Here is a 13,684-nt window from a genome sequence, read left to right as displayed (position 1 = left end):
TTATGGAGTAGGCATGGTTTTAGTTCCAGAGTTTGGGTCTCCCAGATTCAGACATCATTGCTTTGAACCCCTACCCTGTATATTGAGGCTCACTATCTTTGCCAGCTTTTTTAAGTCTCATATCTGGTAAGCTGTAGAGACAAATTTGAATCAAGATCGAAACTCCATACTTGGGGCTCTTTCTTCCATGTCACCATGCCAGTCTATGCCAAGACTATCTCCCAAAGGCTCATTCTCCTTGCTTTTTTACCTTCTTTCTGGGCATTTTAATTTCTTTCTTAATTTCAGAAGTTAATTTAAATTAATTTAATTTTCCACTTAATTTCAGTAGCAGGAATATTAGTCCTGAGAAACTGAAATATTAGGGAAAATCCTAGATTGAGACTTCCAGGCAACAGCTACGAGGTGTATTTTGCTTTTAAGTAATTCTTATCTGCTCCATCGTAGCCCAGGTTAATGTCCCCAGGAATTCCATCCTCCTTGCATTCTCAAACTTTTCCCTTTCTCAGTTCAGTTCAATTTAAACTATTCTCTGAATACAGCTCCGTGTCTGAAGAAAGGTGGTCTGCAAGAAGGAGAAAAAGGTAGTTGTGACCAGGGAGGACACCCCGAGAGGCAGGCCTGGGAAGTCGTGGGCTGGACCTAAGGGCCACGCTTTGTCCTCCATTCAGGCGCTCTCCTCCCCGCGCACGGGAAGCTTCGGGCGCGACCCCTCCTCCCGGGGGTGGGGCGGGGCCTGCCGCTCCGGCTCCCGCCTCCGGGGCTGCGCGGTGGCGGGGGTCGTGGTTACGTGATCGCGGTGGTGGAGGGGCCCTGATTTCCCGGCGGCGGAAGTTGACGCGGTCAGGTGAGAGGAGGAGGCTATTTGAAAACACGCTCTGGGAGCGACAGGCTGCGGCCGGCGGCGCACGCTGTCGCTCGTTGGGCTTCTGCTCGCACGCTCTTCCCCTTGGCCTCCGCGCCCCGGCCCCCCGGCAGGGCCTTCAGGTGAGAGGCCACTTCCCGTCAGGCAGGGCCCTCCCGGGGCTAGGGACGGCGCGCAGGGGCGCGGGGCCGTCCCCCTCCGGTCCTCCGCACAGGCCGACAGGGCCGGTTGTGGGCGCTGTGCGCCCCTCCCGGCTCCCAGCCGTGGCGCGCCTTCGGAGCTGGGCCTGGGTGCGAGCGGGGCCGTGCGGGGGCGGGGCGCCCCGCGGGCGTTTGCAGCGCCTCTAGTGACTGGGCGGGTTCGCCGGGTTCCAAGTCTGAGAGTTTTAGGTCTGTGTGTAGGGATCGGCCGCCCTTACTTGACTGCGGTCCTGACCTGCGTTCACAGGAGTAGGAGGAGGGATAGTTTCCTAAAACCCACGGGGTCTTCACTTCTGGCACTCAAGACCGAGAACGTGGGGTGTGGCTGAACGGTCGCCTCCTTATTCTCCCTCCCGCCGCCCGGGTGTGCAGTTAAGCGACCTGTACGGAGCAGAACAGCAGCACCAGTTGTGTGGAGTCCCCTCTGCCTGAGCACCAGTTGTGTGGAGTCCCCTCTGCCTGGGGCATTTGCTTCGGGGAAGTCGGGTGCCTCCGACTGGCCTCTCGGTGGAGTTTGGGTCGGGGTTGGAGAGGAGATTGTCAAAGGCCTAGTGCAGTGTGCTTGCTCTCTCCTTGACTTTTTTGGGAAAAGAAGTTAGAAATGAGGAAGGGTAATGAGGTGTCAGGCAAACTAGGTGGAATTCGGTGCCGTTGAATTTAGAAATGAGGAAGGGTAATGAGGTGTCAGGCAAACTAGGTGGAATTCGGTGCTGTTGAATTTTTATACGCTATGATGTGCCTTTAGTTGAAATTGACAGATAAGGCCTGCAGTAGGAATATATGGAATTAAAGCCCAATAGTTTAAAAACTATCGGGGCTCACATCCCTAAGAGACCCAGTGATATGAGTTCAGTCCTTGAGGTCAGAGTTCCTACTGTATACTCAAAACCAGCTACTCTGAAAGCGGCTTAGTAGAACTGTTTGACTTCTGTGCTATGAAATTCTTTATTTTAGGTGAAAATAACAGAAACTTACAGTAGAGCTTTCAAAGTTCCTAATGTAAAAATGTGATCTACATAGAAAGAATCTTGCCAGTTTTAAAAGTCAAGGAAGGGCGATGAGCCCTCCTAATTTTCCTATCGAAGGCAGAACATGAGTGTGACTAATACAAAATGATGGATAACATGGCATAAACTTGACAGTAATCTGTGTGTTAGAGATCAGTCAGGTAGTTAATGGCTAAAGAGAGCCAAGAGGATTGGGGTGGGTGGGGTTAAGAGGGTTAATTTTTCAGAATGTCCTGTACCATTTATTTTCATCCCTGGTCCGTCCACGCTAGTAATTGTAGGAAAAGCTCACAGATTGTGCTTGCTTAATAAGTGAAAACCGTTTTTGTATTAAAAGAGGCCAGGTGAGTATCCGGGCCATCTTTTTAGTCTTCCTTTCCTTACCCATTGTTTTTTTCAGACTGAGGTAACTAGAGATGTGGGTGGGATGAAAACTTGGGATTGGGATAAATGAAATAAGGCAAACCATTTTGATTCCAGTGTGTATAATATAAAGTTGGCTTTGCAGAGCTCAGTCCTGTGAGTGAATTCCTCTTCAACTCTTTATTTTTTTATTTTTATTTTTTAAAGGATGATCGGTAAGGGGATCTTAACCCTTGACTTCGTGTTGTCAGCACCACACTCGCCCAAGTGAGCCACGGGCCCTGCCCCTCTTCAACTCTTTAGTGAAGGATTGACTTAAAAACCTTTCTGAGCCACATCTTTCAAATGGGCTTAGTACCAGTTTCTTCACATGGTATTGTGGGATTGAGTGGTAATGTACATAATGCATCTGATATTGTGCTTGGTATGTACTGGTCCAGAGACTTCAAGAACACATACATGTTTGTGCTTATTGCATATATAATTAGCAATGTGTCAGGCATAGTTTTGAGTGTTTTACAAGTATGAATTCATTTACTCCTTATTTGACCTACCTCATAACCACTGTGTGAGGTAGATGTTGTTGTTGTCCCTATTTTATAGGTAGAAACTAGGGCACTGTGGATAAGTTCAGCAAGGAAGGGGCAAAGTCTGGATCAGAACCTAATCAGTATGGTTCTAGAATTGGCTCTTGATCTGTGTAGCCACATCCTAGCTCATGGGGATTTTATAATGTAGTAAAACCCTGCAGTCAAGTGAATTTGGATATAATTCAGATTATATCCTTGAACCCGAGGCTGGAACTTGAGCTGCGCAGTCTTGCACCAGACATTTTATTAATCTTGCAGCAGTGCAGGCTTTCATTTTACTCATTTTTTTTTGTACCACCAGGTATAGCATTGTGACTTTTTATAGTTAGGCACAGGATAGTTATGATAGACCAGGAGAAGTTTCATTTGTTCCAAAGGTGGTTTCTTACTCAACTGTAGTGGAAGTCAGAATTCATTATTTTCGTGGCATGTGGAAAGGCTTCAAGAAGAGTTGAACTGGTACCAGGTGGAAGAGCCTATTTTTTAGATAGAGATTAGCTTGTGGGAAGGTAAAGCTGGAGAGGATGAACGGGGCCACATTTGGAAGGACCTAATATATTCTGCTAAGGAGTTTTTACTATGTGAGAGGAGTAAGAACAACTGAAAGCTCCCGAGCCTTGGTTAGGTCTTTGTTTAGAAAGAGCTCTGTGGTGACTGTGGCCAGTAGTCTAGAGAGTAGACACTAGAGACGAGGCAAGAATACCAGTGGGGAAACTATTGAATAGTCTAGGGTAGCTATAAAGGACTTCTTTAAAGTATTGGTCTGGGAATGGACCATCTTTACGAAGATCAAAGATGCCCTGTGTAAGGAAGATTTGGATTTAAGTTGAAGTCATGTGGTGAGAGGGAGGGGTGCAAGGTGACATGGTTGTGCCTGCATTATTTCTTATGGTAGTGGCCTACCTGGTCTTTGTTCCTTATTCCTCTGTTACGTTGTATTTCCTTTCAAGCTGCTTTTTATCCTAGTTTTTTTCTTTTTTCTTTTGGATACTGTTTCCTGTTTATATCTAGTCTAGCTTTTCCTGGTATTCAGAATGCTGGATCTTCACTTTTGCCTATACCAGGCCCATGCCCTACTCTTGACTTTCCTTGCTCATGAAATGCCTAGTACTCTCCTTGCTGCATATTTGAATCTTACTCATTGTTCAGGCATTTACATTCATGAAACTTTTCCTGTTACAGGCTACATTTATTCATAACATTGATTTTCAAACTTTGCTTTCTTTTGCTAGAGGTTCCGCAGGGGACTGTAGGGACTACAAGGTTCCCAGCAGATACAGGGTATATCTGTAGCAAGTGTGCTGCTTTCCTCCACACAAAGGAAAAAAAAATCATTTCGGAAGGTCTCCACTTAGCATGTTGCTTGACAGAGAGTTCCATGGCTCAGAAAATCTTGCAAAACCAGTGGCAAGACTGTTGCCTATTGTTAATGACACCCCTCAGTATTTCTTGATGCCAGTATTTCTCGACTCAGCTTACTTTTTGCATTTCTTAACAGTGTTTTCTATTGAATATTTTGATCCTTTGACATAATCACTGTAGGCCTTGATTCTTGAGTATGTTTGAAATAAGTGTTAGAGTAATGTAAGTGTAGGAAAATAGCTTTTTTGTTATCGTTTATTCTTGTCTTTATCCATTGTTTTTAAATTAATTTTTTTCGTTATAGCATTCAAGAATGACCAAAGAAAGAAAATGCCAAGATGATTTCCAAAAAGTAATACTAAATTTGGTAAAAAGAAGCCCAAGTTAGAAAATGCTACTGCAACAAACTTTAAAACAAAGACAATACATCTGCCTGAGCAACTCAGAGAATGGAACACTTCCAACAAACAATAGGAAACTTAACATAAAGGTAAGACATAAATTGTGTTTTGGTTAAGTGAGATTTTTTTTGAAATCATGTAGAATGTTATGTTTCTGTGAAAAGTTGTTTTAACTCTTAGAGCAAATGGCTTGCCTAGAGTCATAGGGTTTATTGATGGATAATGTTTAGAGTTCATCTGTTTCCTATATCTGACCTCATACCTGCGTCTTTCCCACCTCCTCCAGAAAGGCTTGCTAAACTAAACCCATAATGATTTTTCCCTAGAATACTTATGTGGTGATATATCATCTGGAAATAATTCTTATGTTTAACTATTTAATGTGTCAAGCTTTTGATAAACATTTTACCAGCTGTTTTTATAGCTGATTAAGATAAGATCCTGTTTTACTCATTTTTGAACCCATACATAGCACATAGCTTATTATAGGTTCCTGTGGAATGCTTGAAGTCAGTTGAAGTTTGACCAGTAGTTTTGCTTAAAAAATTTTTAACAGCTTCATGGAGATATAGTTTACACGTAATAAAATTCACCCTTTTTAAAGAATATAGTTCAATGGTTTTTAGTGCATTTACAGAGTTATGTTATTATCACCATAATCTAATTTTAGAACATTTTAATTACTGCAGAAAGAAACGCTGTATCCATTAGAAGTCACTCCATTCCATTCTCCCAGCGTTAGGTGACCCAAATCGAGTTTCTTTCTCTACAGATTTGCTTATTCTGGACATTGCATGTAAATGCAATCATATACTACATGGTGTTTTGTTACTGATCTTTCACTTAGCATACTGTTTTTGAGGTTCATCCGTGTTGAGGCATGTATCAGAGCAGTATTTCATTCCTTTGTATTGTCATATAGTATCCCATTGTGTGGTTATGTCACAGTTGATGGACGTATGGTTTCCACTTTTTGGCTCTTATGAATAATACTGTTATGAACATTTGTGTATAGTACAAGTCTTTGTAAAGATATGCATTTTCTAGTTTTGGTTTTTAAGCTCTGAGGGTTAAATAATACCAGAAAGGTATTTGAAGTTATGTGTTTTTTTGAGGGTTATGTACATTATGCCAGAAATAAAATTGTTAAGTAGTGTGCTTTGAATAAAACACACACACACACCTTCCGAAAGACAATTTAAAATAGGCAGAAAGGGCCTGTTAAATCAAAAGTATGTAAGTGAACATAATGTAATGTTTAATGTTTGGTTTATAGTTGGTCTTCAGTAAATGGTGCTGATTGCTGTCACTTTAAATCATAGAGTGCCTAAGTCTGCATTCAGGTTAATGTAAAAATGAGAAAATTCTAACTGAAAATTATGTAACATTATTAAGATAAAAATATCTTAAAGATAACACTGTGATCTGATCTTAATAAAAGCTAAATAATGTTTAAAGTACTTATTGAGGTAGTTTTTCCAAGGAGTGTTAGTGTATTAGCATAATTTTAGTTAGCATGTTTCTTTGAAAATAGTAGAATGTGTATGTGTATGTACCCAAAATGTGTATTTTTATTTATAGGATCTGCTGTCACAGATGCATCACTACAATGCTGGGGTTAAACAAAGTGCTCTTCTTGGACTTAAAGACCTTTTGTCTCAGTACCCATTTATAATTGATGCACACCTTTCAAACATATTAAGTGAAGTGACTGCTGTGCTTACAGATAAAGATGCTAATGTACGATTAGCAGCAGTTCAGCTTCTTCAATTCCTGGCCCCCAAAATACGAGCTGAACAAATTTCTCCATTTTTTCCTTTGGTAAGTGCCCATCTCTCTAGTGCCATGACTCACATTACTGAAGGCATTCAGGAGGACTCTTTAAAACTTTTGGACATTCTGCTGGACCAGTACCCAGCTCTAATTACTGGCCGTAGCAGTATATTGCTTAAGAATTTTGTAGAACTTATTTCTCATCAGCAGCTGTCCAAAGGACTGGTAAGTAGAGACAGATTCCAGTCCTGGATACTTTCTGTAAATCCTAATCGGAGCAACGGAGGCTGAAAGTCTTAGTGAGACTCAGTAAATTCCTTCAGGCCTTGGCAGATGGATCCAGTAGGTTGAGAGAAAGTGAAGGACTTCAGGAACAAAAAGAAAATCCCCATGCCACTAGCAACTCCATTTTTATCAACTGGAAGGAACATGCCAACGACCAGCAACACGTCCAGGTTTATGAAAATGGGGGTTCACAGCCAAATGTCAGTTCACACACAGTTCAGGCTACGGTAAGAAGGATTTCAGTTATGTCCACACTCAGTTTTCCTATTTTGAATTATAACTGCTGACCATTGATGGCTTATGATGGGAAGATATGCCGTTGTATTTCATAGTTTTCATATAGTTACTCATGATTTGATTTGGTTTACTGATGGGAGGAGTCATTTGAAAGCATATTAATTTATTCATTTCTAGCAAAGCCTAATGAGAAATAAAACTTGATGAACTCTGTTGGCTCTGTCATCTTAGAATTTCATTTTTCTTTCTAGTCTTGATTAATGTAATTATTTATGGAGCTTCATTTTAGTGGTATTTTGTATTTAAGATTTAAATTAAGCAAGGGATAATAAATATATATATATTTTTTTGGTGAGTGCACCGGCCATTCCTACATAGGATCCGAACCCGCGGCGGGAGCGTCACCGCGCTCCCAGCGCTGCCCTCTCCCGAGGGCGCCGCGGGCTCGGCCCATAAGTATTTATTTATCATTAATCTTTTTCTTCATTCTTTCCCTTCCTTATTAGGTACCTGGTTGGGGGAGGCAGTGTGGATGAAGGCCTGTCATCTACAGAAAACCTGAAAGGATTTATTGAGATAATAATTCCATTGTTAATTGAGTGCTGGATTGAAGCTGTGCCTCCACAGCTATCTGCTTCTGTTGGAAATGGTGTAGAACGAGAACCTCTACAGGTTATGCAGCAAGTTCTTAACGTTATTTCCGTTCTGTGGAAACTCTCTAAACAACATGGTGAAACCCATAAATTGGTGAGAACTAATGGGTTCTTTATTTTCTTAGTAATGCCTTTTATCATAAATGGGAAGATTAGAAATCAGCTTATTACTACTAATTGGTTATGCATTTTCCAAAAAATACCCAGAGTTGAACTATAAACTTGTTTCTTTTGCGCAAAACTACAAATTAGTTTTTAGAGACAAATTAGTTAGAGATTATTATCTGAATATATTTAATTCCCTCCCTCCCTTTTTTTAAAGTGAAATGGATAACAATATACCTGATTTCATTTGTTTTTATTAGGTGTAATTCACAGTCGAGTTGCAGTGTATTGCTTATGGCAGGTTGATTATGTCAGGGTATTGTAGTTTCTGAAAGTCTGTTGTATTATTAAAACAGTTGTTTATTAAGTAGTCTCTTCCACTTTGTACCCCATTGCCATATTTAGCAGAAATGGAGCAGACTGAATGGGTGGTTAGCCCTGAATTGTTTTAAGTGTGCTGTAGTGAATGTAGTACTTGCCATGCTTTTGCTGTGCAACTAAGGAAGAACAAACTGTAAGATTGAAGTGTTGCTAAATTAATATGGTAGCACATTTTAGAAGATCAGCTGCCGGAGCAAGACTTCAAAGATTGAAGCATCTGGTTTATAGAAGAATTCTGCAAGGACTTTTGACAAGGCAAGTGTGAATTCTTGAGGTGGCCTTTGTACAGATAAAACTGAGAATGCAGTATTTTCTTTTTTTTTTTTTTTTTAATTCTTTTTATTTCATGCTGAAGTTCAGAATGAGTCAGAAGGCTGCGTAAAATGACTAGGGATAAATTAAATAGTATTTGATAATCTCGAATAGCTTTATGGAATTGTATTAAGGTGTGTGTTTCTTTTAAGAGCTTGCTCTGTTGCTAATAATCCATGACCCGTCATCTGTAAGGACGTTTTTTGAGTTGTTTTTCCAAACAGGGTAGCATTTTGTTTAATAGTTTTGAGCCTTTCTGTCTTTTGATTCATTGCACAAACTGGCAAAAAAAAATTAGTCATGATTAGGGGTATAGTGTGTGATTTGGAGAAAGTAAAGCTTGATTTTCATATGGCAGTTGGTTTGTGATTAGGCTTGTAATAATCTGTACAGCTTCTTAGAAAAGTATATGTTAATCTGCAATCTTGAATTGGTCTATTTTCATCTGAAAGGCTAAGATAGAAAAGAAAAGTAATGATATTCAACATGGACTTTGAGTACCAGCCTTTTCTTTGTTTTTAGAGAGCCGAGAAATAAAAATTCCAAGCCTCTTTGGTGTTTGGTGACATATGAGCACCAGTAAACTTTTGGTACTGCTTTGGTAGTTGTATTTGTATGTAGATGGGATAGTAGGGCCAAAATAACAAATCTGCAAATTTATTAATTGTGCTAGTTTTGGATTATCTATTACTATTTTGATAACACTGACAAAGGATCTGCTTTAATTTTACGGATATTTAAAATAGTATGCTTTAGATCTATTTTGTGTTCTTATAACATGGCTACATTTTTTTTTTAGCAGTTCCTTAAAATAGGCTACTAAACTTAAAGACTGTATAGACTGTTGAAGACCAGAATACTGCGTTGAGATACGGTTTCAAACTGAAATGACTGGAGTGGGAGGGTGGTTAATTCAGATAGGAATAATATTTGAAAGCATCTGGTGGTAGAATTCTCTAGTTTACCTTAGCAGATTTGTTATACTGAACTGTAATAACTTGATAAAATAAGAACCATTATCTTAGAGACAAAGTATAAAAATGTATGTTAGCCATACATAATGCCGTGAAAGTGCATGGTAATTTATTTTTTTTTACCACTTGCACTGTTAGTTTCTCTCTCATTCACCTTTATTTGTAGATTGTTAGTTAAGATATTGGGTGACCCATAAGAGCTTAATCATTTTTTAATTTCCAGTATTGTTTCCTTCCTTCCCTCCTTCCTTCCTCCCTCTCTCCCTCCCTCCCTCCTTCCCTCCCTTCCTTCCCTCCCTTCCTTCCTTCCTTCCTAAGTTTTTGATATTTATTAGAAAGCATTTTTTTAATTGACATGATAATTGTACATGTGTATGGGGTACTGTGTGATATTTCAATACATGTGTACAATATGTAATGATCTTAATTCAGTCAGTCAGCATATCCATTACCTCAAACATTTATCATTTCTTTGTATTGGGAACATTCAAAATCTTCTTTTGTAGCTCATTGAAAGCATATACAATAAATTGTTACTTACAGTCACCCTACAGTGCTAGATAGAGCACTAGATCTTATCCATCCTTTCTAGCTATCATTTTGCATCTGTTAGTCACCCTCTTCCTACTCCCCTTTCCTGTGTCTGGTAATCACTATTCTACTTTCTGTGTATAAGCAATCAACTTTCTTATCTTCCGCATAGAGCAAGAACATGCTGTATTTCTCTTTCTGTTCCTGGCTTATTTCACTTAAAATAATGTTCTCCAAGCTCATCTGTGTTGCAACGGTTTAATCTTTAGGAGGGACAGAATGGCATTTCTTGGCCTTAAAAGTGAATCACACACCACAGGCTGAATTGTAACATTTTCCTCAGAAAATCTATAGGTTTTTCTGTTGATAGGTTGACATCCGGGTTAGGTACACAGTTCTAAGACCACTGATTACTTACTTTTAAGTGTTGGTGCTGTTTAATGCGTTTAGTTTACTAGTATTTGCAGCATATTTGAGAAATTTCATTTGTATTCAACTAGTTTAAAAATAAAAAAAAAAAAACCTTTGTAGTAATTTCAAACTTTGATCCTTGGTTTGAAAAAAAAATCTCAAGGTGCATTGAATCTTATTTGCAGTGGTTGAATACCCAGATCTTTACTGAGATTGCTTATTTCTGATATACTGTGTGTATACGTAATATGTAGCTAGTTTCTAAAATGAAAATACAATTTAACATTAACTTTTTAATTCGCTTTGGCTTTCAGGGTCCTGGGAGTCAGGGTCACAATTGTAATTATGCACTCTGAAAATTTTGTTTTGCCATAACTTTGTATTTTAATGCTGGGCTTACTTGCTACTTTTTTGCTGTATGTCTCATTGCTGTTATCCTTTTCCCATGAGGATTAGAATTTGCAACTAAACACAGACAGATGCAGTCATGCTTCTTGAGGGATTTATTCTAAGATTTGTTGGGCATCTATAAATGTGGCTACTTAAGTACAATTTAAAATCCAATTCCTCGGTCACAAGTGCTCGATAGCTACATGTGGGCAGAGGTTACTGTATTGGACAGCAGAGATAGAAAACAGTTTCATCATTTCAAAAAGGCCCTTTGAATAGTGTTGTTCTAGGCTCTGGACGTAGAGATAAACAGATTGATAGATGCTTGCTCTCATGTTTACCTTCTAGTAGGACTGATAGACAGTAAGCAAATGTATAATGTTGGTACTAGGAAGAAAGATGAAAGTAAAGCAGGGTGTAAAGACAGCGTGTGTCGGAACAGAGTGAGGGGGAGTTTAGATAGTTTGTTATGAAACGCACTCTGAGGGTAAGACATTTGAATGTCACCGAATGAAGTGAAAGAGCGAGTCTTGCGAAGGTTTGTGGGAAGAACATCCTAGGCATAGGGAACAGCAAGTATAAAGGCCCTGAGGTGGGAACAAAACAAGTTTGGCATATTTGAGGAAAGGCAGGAAAGCCTGTGCAAATGAGGTGCTAGGAGAATGGTAGAAAGTGAAGGAGAAAAAGAGTAGTGACAGTGTGGCCAGATCATGTGGTTCTCTGTGGTCTCTGGTAAGGAGGTTGGATTTTAACTTGAGTGTGGTGGACATTGGAGGGTTTTGAGCAGAAGAGTGGCATGATCTGCACTGTGTTTATTGAACTGTTTAATATGTTGAATTTACAAAAGTAGAACACTCATTGATTCCCTTGTGCTTACTGTCCAGCTCGAGTAACCATCATTTCATGGATGACCAGTTTGCCGTACATATATGTACAGCCATTCTCTTTTCCCCTTTCTGTATCATTTTGAAGCATGATTTATGTTTTAAAATATCACTGTGGCTGCTGTGTGGAGAACTGACTTTTGGGGGATAAGAAGAGAAGCAGGGAGATAAGTTAGGAGGCTATTGCAGTAATCCTGGTAAGAGATGGTAGCTTGGAGTAGAATGGTAGCTAGTGGTTGAAGTGATGCGAAGTAACTGGATCCAGGTGAAGCCAACAGCACTGCTGGTGCGCATAGTGAAGGAAAAAGGAGTTAAGGACAATGCCTGTGTTAAGGTCCAGATGGCAAGGTGACTGTTGATAGGGAGAGTTTGGTTTTATTCATGTTGAGTTTTAAAATGCCTGTTAGAAGTTGAAGAGGAGATATCAGGGTACCAAGATACAAATGTACATAGAATCTGGAGCTCAGGCAGAAATGGTACAAGGATTGATATCTGGGTAAATCCAGACATTTAGAAGTCAGGAAGAATAGAAGAATCTTGTAAAGGTTACTAAGAAGGAAAAACAATTGAACTTTCGGGTGACCAGCTGTTTTAGCATCTCAAGTTCCACATCCTAAGAAACCACTCAGTCTCTGGCAAAATGGGATAGTTGATTATCCCGGAGAGAAGGAAATAAGAGTGTTATGATCTGGAATTAGAGAGACAGTGTTCAAGTAGGAGGGAATGATAAAATTACTAATATTTCTGAAGCATTTTGGGAAGTGTATTGCTTTGTGAAAGTGTTAAATATCGTTAATGGGAAATAATGGATTTGCTGAGGAATAGAGTTAGGGTATAAATAGACCACCAGGTATAAGACTTTCTTAAGTATTTTATAAACATTGCATCAATGGTCCAAATTCAGAATTTTCTTAAATCTCATTTACTCTCCCTTTTTTTCCTCTTAAACAGCAGATAAAATTCAAGTAAAAGTAATTATTAAGCACCAAAAGGATCTGCGGACGAAACTTATGTGCCGTAACAGTTCATTTTAGTTTTAACATGTGTTTACATATCACTGGCAAAAGATGTATTGTAATGAAACCTGTATAGTTGAATAGCAATAAGTTTTCAAATTTCTGCTTAAACTTTTATTGGTTATTTCACATTATTTTTTCTTGTAGATTTTATAATCTTTGCTTATTTTAATAGGAATCATGGCTTCGAAAGAATTACCTCAGTGATTTCGAACACCATTTTATGAGCCATTTTCCATATGCCTTAAAAGAAATAACCGAGCACAGAAGGAAAGAGACAAATAAAAGGTATTGTGATTCTTTTCCACTGTATAGGTTTGAAAAGCTTTTTAAACAAATTATCAGTAAATAATTAGTCTTAATATGGAACTTTCTAAACTGTGAGGCATGTATATTTAGATTTTGTGAAAATACAAGTAGCAGTAGTATGGCTAATCTTGAACAAGTCACTTTAAGCCTTGGGACTAACAGGCTTTTGATTTAAAAAAAAAAATTAAACTGAGTGTTTTGTGTGCTACAAGAATGTATCAAAGTACATAAATACTAATTTAGTAAACGTTGCCGACGTGGGGGATTTATTTGGGTGAGACACTATGTAATTATTGAATCTCTAAGTGAGATAGCATTTTGAAGGTCATCTAATTCTGCTCTCATTTATACATGAGGAAATTGGTATGACACTAATATCAGTATCCTGAAAGAAGAGGGATAATTGGAGAATAATCAGAAAGGGATGGGTGATAGATTAAAAGATGGAGTTAAAAGGAAAAGTAAGCCTGAAAATTATTTAAAATGTCCACCTCAAGTGAGAGCAGATAAATGTGAGAACACATGATGCGATAAAATATGACAAACAGGTACAAGCTAGAACACTTAAAACCGTAGTTCGCCCAAGTGAACAAACACTTGCGAAGGATCTTACAGTCTGTCAAAAGGTTCTTAGA

General features: G+C 39.0%; 1 pseudogene; it reads left to right on the top strand.

The window, feature by feature from the left end:
• The first annotated feature begins 4,700 nt into the window (after positions 1 to 4,700).
• The window catches only part of LOC134365901 (testis-expressed protein 10-like), a 38,966-nt pseudogene continuing 29,982 nt past the window's right edge, over positions 4,701 to 13,684 (top strand).

This window comes from Cynocephalus volans, chromosome 17 (genome assembly GCF_027409185.1).
Source record: "Cynocephalus volans isolate mCynVol1 chromosome 17, mCynVol1.pri, whole genome shotgun sequence".
Lineage (NCBI taxonomy): Eukaryota > Metazoa > Chordata > Mammalia > Dermoptera > Cynocephalidae > Cynocephalus > Cynocephalus volans.
This window is presented reverse-complemented; position numbering and strand designations above follow the sequence as displayed.